The sequence below is a fragment of the Schistocerca serialis genome, chromosome 9, assembly GCF_023864345.2.
Source record: "Schistocerca serialis cubense isolate TAMUIC-IGC-003099 chromosome 9, iqSchSeri2.2, whole genome shotgun sequence".
NCBI lineage: Eukaryota > Metazoa > Arthropoda > Insecta > Orthoptera > Acrididae > Schistocerca > Schistocerca serialis.
Window position 1 is genome coordinate 268,473,337 of NC_064646.1, and position 9,252 is coordinate 268,482,588.

The window sequence follows — 9,252 nt, forward strand, 5'->3', positions numbered from 1 at the left end:
CTGTAAGTATGTCCAGAAAATACTAATTTCAAACAGTTTCCCTGATAAACAAATCTGTTTTAGTCGAATTCATTAGATTTTCAGTCCAGTTTCAACTGAGGGACATTACTCTTTAATTTTAAGAAATCATTGTCCTTGGACCTCATCATTGATGAGAAACTACACATGCTACACACAGTGGTAAGACTTGAAGACAACACTCCCAAAGGCTCTAAACAGTTCTTTAGCGGTAGATCCTGAGAAGCCGGAAATGTGATGATTAACTCATTTTTATTAGGTCACTCTCTGGTCTCTGGTAGGAACAAATTTTAAACTAACTTCCGAATAAACTTTCTACACAGCTCAGCATTGAATTACAATGCGGTATTATTTCGCTTTCTTATGTGGTGCGTCGTCGAGGGTACTTCTTGTACAAGATCGAAAAATCAGTTGTGCACTAACACGCCACAAGTAGAGCTTGAGTAACGCGAGAAGTCTCGTTTCCATTTTATCTATAAGTTGAGGTCTGCACGATAATTTTAACCAAAGATCATAGTTTCCGTCCACATGGAATTTTCGACTAGAAGGGCATATAAAATGTATCCTATCCCCAATCCTTCCGTCTAAAGTCAGCAACCATTATTAACTTGATGCGTGCGGGAATGAAATGAAATACACCGACAAACGTCATGACATACCTCCTAATATCGTGTCGGACGTCATTTTGCCCGGCACAGTGCAGCAACACGACTTGACATGAACTCAACAAGTAGTTGCAAGTCCTCTGCAGAAATACCGAGCCATGCTGCCTCTATAACCGTCCATACGAGTCACTACGAAAGTGTTGCCGCTGTAGGATTTTGTGCACGATCTGCTCTCTCGATTATGTCTCACAGATGCTCGATGGGATTCCTGTCAGGGGAACTGGGTGGCCAAATCATTAGCTCGAATTGTCCAGAATGTTTTCAAACCAGTCGCAAACAGTTGTGTGCCGGTGACATCATCCATAAGTTCCATCGTTGTTTGGGTACATGAAGTCCAGGAATGGCTGTAAATGATCTCCAAGTAGACGAACGTAACCATTTACAGTCAACGATCGGTTCAGTTGGACTAGAGGATCAAGTCCATTCCATATACAGTGTTATTACAAATGACTGAAGCGATTTCATAGCTCTACAATAACTTTATTATTTGAGATATTTTCACAATGCTTTGCACACACATACAAAAACTCAAAAAAATTTTTTAGGCATTCACAAATGTTCGATATGTGCCCCTTTAGTGATTCGGCAGACATCAAGCTGATAATCAAGTTCCTCCCACACTCGGCGCAGCATGTCCCCATCAATGAGTTCGAAAGTATCGTTGATGCGAGTTCGCAGTTCTGGCACGTTTCTTGGTAGAGGAAGTTTAAACACTGAATCTTTCACATAACCCCACAGAAAGAAATCGCATGGGGTTAAGTCGGGAGAGCGTGTAGGCCATGACATGAATTGCTGATCATGATCATCACCACGACCGATCCATCGGTTTTCCAATCTCCTGTTTAAGAAATGCCGAACATCATGATGGAAGTGCGATGGAGCACCATCCTGTTGAAAGATGAAGTCGGCGCTGTCGGTCTCCAGTTGCGGCATGAGCCAATTTTCCATCATGTCCAGATACACGTGTCCTGTAACGTTTTTTTCGCAGAAGAAAAAGGGGCCGTAAACTTTAAACCGTGAGATTGCACAAAACACGTTAACTTTTGGTGAATTGCGAATTTGCTGCACGAATGCGTGAGGATTCTCTACCGCCCAGATTCGTACATTGTGTCTGTTCACTTCACCATTAAGCAAAAATGTTGCTTCATCACTGAAAACAAGTTTCGCACTGAACGCATCCTCTTCCATGAGCTGTTGCAACCGCGCCGAAAATTCAAAGCGTTTGACTTTGTCATCTTGTGTCAGGGCTTGTAGCAATTGTAAACGGTAAGGCTTCTGCTTTAGCCTTTTCCGTAAGATTTTTCAAACCGTCGGCTGTGGTACGTTTAGCTCCCTGCTTGCTTTATTCGTCGACTTCCGCGGGCTACGAGTGAAACTTGCCCGCACGCGTTCAACCGTTTCTTCGCTCACTGCAGTCCGACCCTTTGATTTCCCCTTACAGAGGCATCCAGAAGCTTTAAACTGCGCATACCATCGCCGAATGGAGTTAGTAGTTGGTGGATCTTTGTTGAACTTCGTCCTGAAGTGTCGTTGCACTGTTATGACTGACTGATGTGAGTGCATTTCAAGCAAGACATACGCTTTCTCGGCTCCTGTCGCCATTTTGTCTCACTGCGCTCTCGAGCGCTCTGGCGGCAGAAACCTGAAGTGCGGCTTCAGCCGAACAAAACTTTATGAGTTTTTCTACGTATCTGTAGTGTGTCGTGACCATATGTCAATGAATGGAGCTACAGTGAATTTATGAAATCGCTTCAATCATTTGTAATAGCCCTGTACATACATCCCACACCGTATGGAGCCACTACCAGCCTTGTTTTGACGACTTCCGTCCATGGTTTCATGGAGTCTGCACCACACTTGAACCCTGCCATCAGCTCTTACCAACTGAATTTGGGACTCAACTGACCAAGATCTTCAAGTCAGGTTGGGTCTAGCCGATATGGTTACGAGCCCAGGACAGGCGCTGCTGGCGGTGGCGTGCCGTTAGTAAAGGGAATCGCGTCGGTAGTCTGACGGTAGACCCCAGTAACGACAAATTTCGACACTGTTCTAACGGATACGTCCGTCGTACGTAACTCATTGATTCCTGCGTTTATTTTACGCCGTGTTGCTTGTCTGTTAGCACTGACAACTCCATAAAAATGCACCTAATCTCGGTCGTTGTCCATGGTCATTTACCATTCTCTGCACGGCCATGAAGCTGTGGACCTAGCAGTATTGAATTCCCTGACGATTCTCGAAACGGAATGTCCCATGCGTCTAGGTTCAACAACTATTTCGTGTTCGGTCTCTTAATTCCCGACGTGTGGGCATAATCATGTTGGAAACACACATGCATCGCCAGAGTGCAAATGAGAGCTTCGCCAACGCATTGTCCTTTCATATCTTACGTACGCAATAGTACCGCTATCTGTACATGTGCATATCGATATCCTACGACTTCGGTCCCTCAGTGTACATAGATACCAACATAGTTGTGCAAGCACTGAACTTCTGGCGAGGCAATGGAGATTAGTGTGTTGGATCTCGATGGAGCCGGCCGCGGTGGCCGTGCGGTTCTGGCGCTGCAGTCCGGAACCGCGGGACTGCTACGGTCGCAGGTTCGTATCCTGCCTCGGGCATGGGTGTGTGTGATGTCCTTAGGTTAGTTAGGTTTAAGTAGTTCTAAGTTCTAGGGGACTTATGACCTAAGATGTTGAGTCCCATAGTGCTCAGAGCCATTTGAACCATTTGATCTCGATGGAAATCGTATTGGTCCCCGACGATCAGCGTTTAAGGAGCGCACTTGGAACGGAGCACTGTTGTTGACACATGCAAACAACCACCGTTCTAAAGGAGCATCAACTACACCACAAACTCGTAAATTTGGAGGTCTCAGTTTCGCCGAAAGAACTGGATGACCGTATCACTTGTAAGTTAAACTGCTGATCACAGTAATAGTTTCCAATTGTATACTGTGTCGACAGGCACTGTTCAATAAAACTTGATTTATTTTCGATAGAATTCCAGAGCCTTTCGTGAAGTGGCAAATAAAAGGCCATTGTTCATTTTCCGCTCAGTGCAAAGACACTAGCATAGGAGGAGTACATGGAGCGTTGCACGTGTCGGCTAAGAAAGATAGTTAACTGACAGATCACACACTTAAGGAGCGCGTTCTCTGCTTACATAGCAGGCCAAACTCAATACATGCTGTACCGTGCCAGTAAGTTAGGCTACTCCATAGTCTCCAATTCATATCAGTTTATCGCTAATTTTATTTCTGCCACTTCTAATTATTTTCTTCTTATGCTTACTCTTAATCTGTGGTAATTGCTCATTAGACAGTTCATTCCCTTAAACAGGTCCTATGATCATTGTTTATTTTCAATCATCACTGTTATCAGCGAATCTTATCACTGATACCTCTTCACACAAAATTTAATCCCTTGCCTGAACCTTTCTTTCATTTCTGTCATTGCTTCTTCGACGTACAGCTTGAAAATTAGGTGCGAAAGACTACATATCTGCCGGCCGGTGTGGCCGAGCGGTTCTAGGCGCTTCAGTCTGGAACCGCGCGACCGCTACGGTCGCAGGTTCGAATCCTGCCTCGGGCATGGATGTGTGTGACGTCCTTAGGTTAGTTAGGTTTAAGTAGTTCTAAGTTCTAGGGGACTGATGACCTCAGATGGTAAGTCCCATAGTGCTCAGAGTCATTTGAACCATTTGAACTACACATCTGCCTAACAGACATTTTAATCATAGCACTTCCTTCTTGCTCTTCCATTCTTATTTTTCCCTGTTACTTCTCGTACGTATTGTATGTTACCCGTTTTCCCCTATAGCTTATACCTATGTTTCGTAGAATTTCGAACATTTTGAAGGATTTGTCATTGTCGAACGCAATTTCTAGGTCGATAAATCGTATGAAAGTGTCATTATCAAGCGCACCGTCAGAAACGCTTCTCTGGTGCCTTCACGTTTCCAGAAGCCAAACTGATCGTCGTGTAACAGATCTTTAATTTTCTTTTACATTCTTCTGTATATTATTCTTAGCTCCTGCTCTGCATGGGATTTTAAACTGATTGCACGAAAGTCCTCGTATTTAGCTGCCCAAGCTGCCTTCGGGATTATATATGTTTTTCCGAAAGTCTGGCGTTATGTTTCCTGACTAATAGATTCTACAAACCAACTTCCTTAGTCGTTTATTCTGCCACTGTCATAAGCCTCCTTGGCATGCTATCCGAGTTGTCTGTTCAAAGTTTACAGGTCACTAACATCAGTTGAATCAGTGGTTTTGAAAAGGGCACGAGTCCACAAGCAGCAATTTTCGGGAAATCGATTAAAACCGCTTTTTTAAAAAAATTATATTTTATAAGAATTTTTCATTAATGTACATATTTATTCTATTGTGTTCCTAAACTGTAAGTGATTATCTTTTTCTTGTTTTCGCAAAAGAAGTTTAAAGTAAGTGGACTTATGCCCTTTTCAAAAAGAGAAGGAAATTTGAATAATAGCACTTTCTAAGAAAACGTGTTTTTATTTAATGTTGAATTTGAATATGTTAATAATGTATAAAAATCATTACTTATTTGGATTATCTATAAAAATAACAAAATATGTGCATTTTAAGGTTATATTTTATATTCAGTCATCATTGAGTTCTTCGTCTTGTGACGGCCATTCACATATTTCTTCAAAAAAGGTGAGATGCTCCAATGGAATGTACTTTACCAACTCTTTAATAACTTCAACTTTCTTATGGTTGATTGGACACTTGCTATGGTAAGCCTCCTCTGTTGGTAGGGAAATGTTTTCCGCCTTAGCCAGAGTAAAGTGGTGTACTGTTAACCCATCAGTATGTTCATAAGCTTTTAACACCCCAGGATTATATTTTTCACACTGCAACATGAAATACTTTGATATATTAAAATCAATTTTGTCCTTTTTTGTCTCCCTATTTCCCAGAGATTCAGTGGACTTGGTTGTCTTTTTGTAAAATTTTGCCCACCAACTTTTATAATCAATACTGAACGATTTTTCATGCAGTACGCTAGTAAATTTACATTTTGAATTCGATTCAGCTACTTTCATTGTAGGCGAGTAAACACGATCACTCCGCTTTATATATCTTTTAATTACCCCAAAGTCACGGTCACAGGGGAGCAAAAAGTGCACCAGTGTAGGATAATATTGTACAATTTTGTCGAATCTTCCTGTTGCAACCAGACTCATGATAAAGTGTGTGACTGTGTGAATTCGGTTTTGACCACCACAGGAATCTGAAAATAAATGAAGCTCCTTGGTGCTGTCAGGTATGTCATTACATATGTAATGATTAAGAAGTGAGCACACCTCATTGAGTCCTTTTCTGCCCAAGCCCTCATGATATAAGTGATGTATTGAGGTTCCCTTTTTCATATCATGGATGCAAAACAAGTACAGTCATAGTAAAATACCTCTTGCACTGGAATGTGCGGAAAGGGAAAATTCTGCATGTAATCAAAATAAATACATGCGATGTCATCTCGTTCAACACTACTTTACTGATCTACGCTTATGTACCAACAGCTCTGCGGGTGCAACACGCTTAGCGTTGTCATTTAGAAAATTACTTTTAAGTTTTTGGCCGAGCTCCTCACAAGTAGCACACACGTCTTTTTGTGGCCTTACAAATGCATAACCGAAGTTCTCCTTGTAATACTTCGAATAAAATTAACAAGTAACTTTAATGTCTGGATACTTTTCGCAAGAGTGCATACTGTTAGCTAGGCATTCAAATACTTGATATTTCGATTTGCATAATGTGTATCGTTTACTGGGACAGAGGAAATATGCTCATTTATTTTTTCGCAAACTGCTCGTGCTACAGCTTTGTTCCTACAGTTTTCTGATTTTCCTCGATTTTCTTTTGGAGATTCCCCTGCAGCCCGCAAGTCAACAAGTCTTCTCACTCTCTTTTCGGATACTCCATACAAACGGATGAACGCTTTTTCCAAATAGAATGTCTGTTACCTGCAAGAGTAATGCTGTACAAAACATTGTGGAGTCTGCACTTTGGAGCATCCTTCCGTGGTCTACAGCGATGAACATCAGAAAAAGTCAGCTGGCCTTTTAGGAAAATAGCTTGCTCCGTTTTAGTTTCAAATTCATGGAAATTTTTCAAATTTGTTATCTTGTCTACGTCACTGAATTTTGTAAAACACTTCGTACTGTATCTGAAATTAAACAAAAACTATTAGTTTTGGCTTTAGTGTTTTGTAATGGATATATATATATATATATATATATATATATATATATATATATATATATATATATATATCTGCATAAATCCGTGGAAATATAAATTTAGTGCTGTAGATTTTTAATTTATTTGAGTATAAATACAGATGAGACTGTATTTATGCTATGCGGTTGAAGATTAATGACTATCGCAAAATTCATTGATTGACCCCAATAAAATTTTATTATAATTTGATTTTGTCGCCTACTCCCCATGTTACGGGGTAACCTGGCTCGGTTGTCTGTGTACGGAAGACCGCGCTTTCTCTCAATTTTTTTTTTCTGTGAAGTCGACTGAAAACTACCTTTCCAGCATATCCCTTATATAGCGCTCGCCAGCCTTGTTTTATTCATTGATGTTTTATATTTTGTTAGAATAGTGTTTAATTCTGGTAATGTGTGTTACAAGGCAAATTAATCATTACTTAAAGTCTTATTTATTGAGTACAGGAAAGAACCCAGAAAAGGGCTTCACTGTATGCCAGGGGTGGTCTTGTGGCATTCACCAAATCATTATGTAATGTAAATACTTCATACGGTTTATCTGTGGAAAACTTCTCTCGTTTGGTAAGAGAGCTGGCCGGCTGATTACAGTAAACCCACATTACTTATAATTAGCTGTTTTCTGAACTAGTCGCTTGCGGTCGGCACCCATGTAGACGAGATTTGCTGTTGGTGAAGGTGCATAGGATTTAGATGAAATTTGGTTAAAATACCAGAAATTCATTAGTAACCATTTCGAGGGACCTTAAGCTTACGCCGGAACATGCCTCTGCGGGCAGCCAGGTTATCACGCTTATACACACAGGGAGCTTTGTGGCGCTGTGGCCGATCGAAAACTGGGTACAAGGGTCGAAGCTCGTGTGGGCTTAACGACGAATTATCTAGAGCATACAGGGTGCCGCAAGTGGCTGAGCTGAATTTGTGCTAGGGACCACCTCTAGACGGTGTAGCTTAGATTTACACGAGCGCGATTTGAAAGAAATCAGTAGCATTAAATCGTAAGGAGAATAAATTATAAATATAAAGGTTCTCTTATAGGCACTGTACACAGTTGAAATATACAACACCAAAATAAGGAAAACGGTTAATCTTGGGGGTTACAGAAACGACGAAAAATACAGAAGGAATCGGCTAAGTCCGGTGAGCAGAAACTGCGAACAAACAAATCACGAGATAATTATTACACAAGCGGCTAGTTCAGAAAACAGCTGATTATAAGTAATGTGGGTTTACTGTAATCAGCTGGCCAGCTCGCGTACCAAACGAGAGAAGTTTTCCACAGATAAACTGTATGAAGTATTTACATTACATAATTATTTGGTGAATGCCAGAAGACCATCCCTGGCATGCAGTGAAGCCCTTTTCTGGGTTCTTTCCTGTACTCAATAAATAAGACTAAGTAATGATTAATTTGCCTTGTAACACACATTAGCAGAATTAAACACTATTCTAACAAAATATAAAACACCAGTGAATAAAACAAGGTTGGCGAGCGCTAAATAAGGAATATGCTTGAAAGGTAGTTCACAGTCGACTTCACAGAAAAAAAAAATTGAGTGAAAGCGCGGCCTTCCGTACACAGACAACCAAGCCATGCAACCCCATAACACGGGGAGTACGCAACAAAATCAAGTTATAATCCATTTTAGTGAATGTGTGTCATGAAAATCGGCTAAACGCAGCCTAGCAGAAAATAAGAACATCCTCACTCACGAAAGAATATCAAAGGAATGACCTCAAATACCAGCTGGACCCAGAAGAAACCACACGCTGCGAGTCACACACCAGCTAAGCGCAAAATTACATCCCAGTGCAAAAGACGTCATTATGTAGTCCACAATAGGGCTACACAACAGTTCCAAAACTAGCTCGCTTCTTCCAATGGTAGAGGAGCTGACAGTTAAACTCCAGCCAGCATGATGGTATTAATAACACCACATGCCAGGCCACAGTATACCAGATATGATCGGCTCAACTAAGCGTTCACACGTCCTAGACAAAACCGAACCTCCAACTCGCCACACCGCTATCAGAAGGTCATTTCCTCACTGCTTACCGAACACACCCCTATATAACTGCCCACTGCCGCTTACACTTCCTCTTGCCAACAGGCATCCTCCGGTATCCTAGCAACGGAGCACATGGAGTACAATCGATTACTGAACGCCAAGGACGTCACACGTGCACAGCACATTTCCTTCGACAATCTGCTCGAAAAATATTTAGCACGTCCTGTGTATCTGAGAACATGTATAGCCTTAGGACGTAAGAAAAGAAAACTAAACCTTACGAAACAAAAAATACA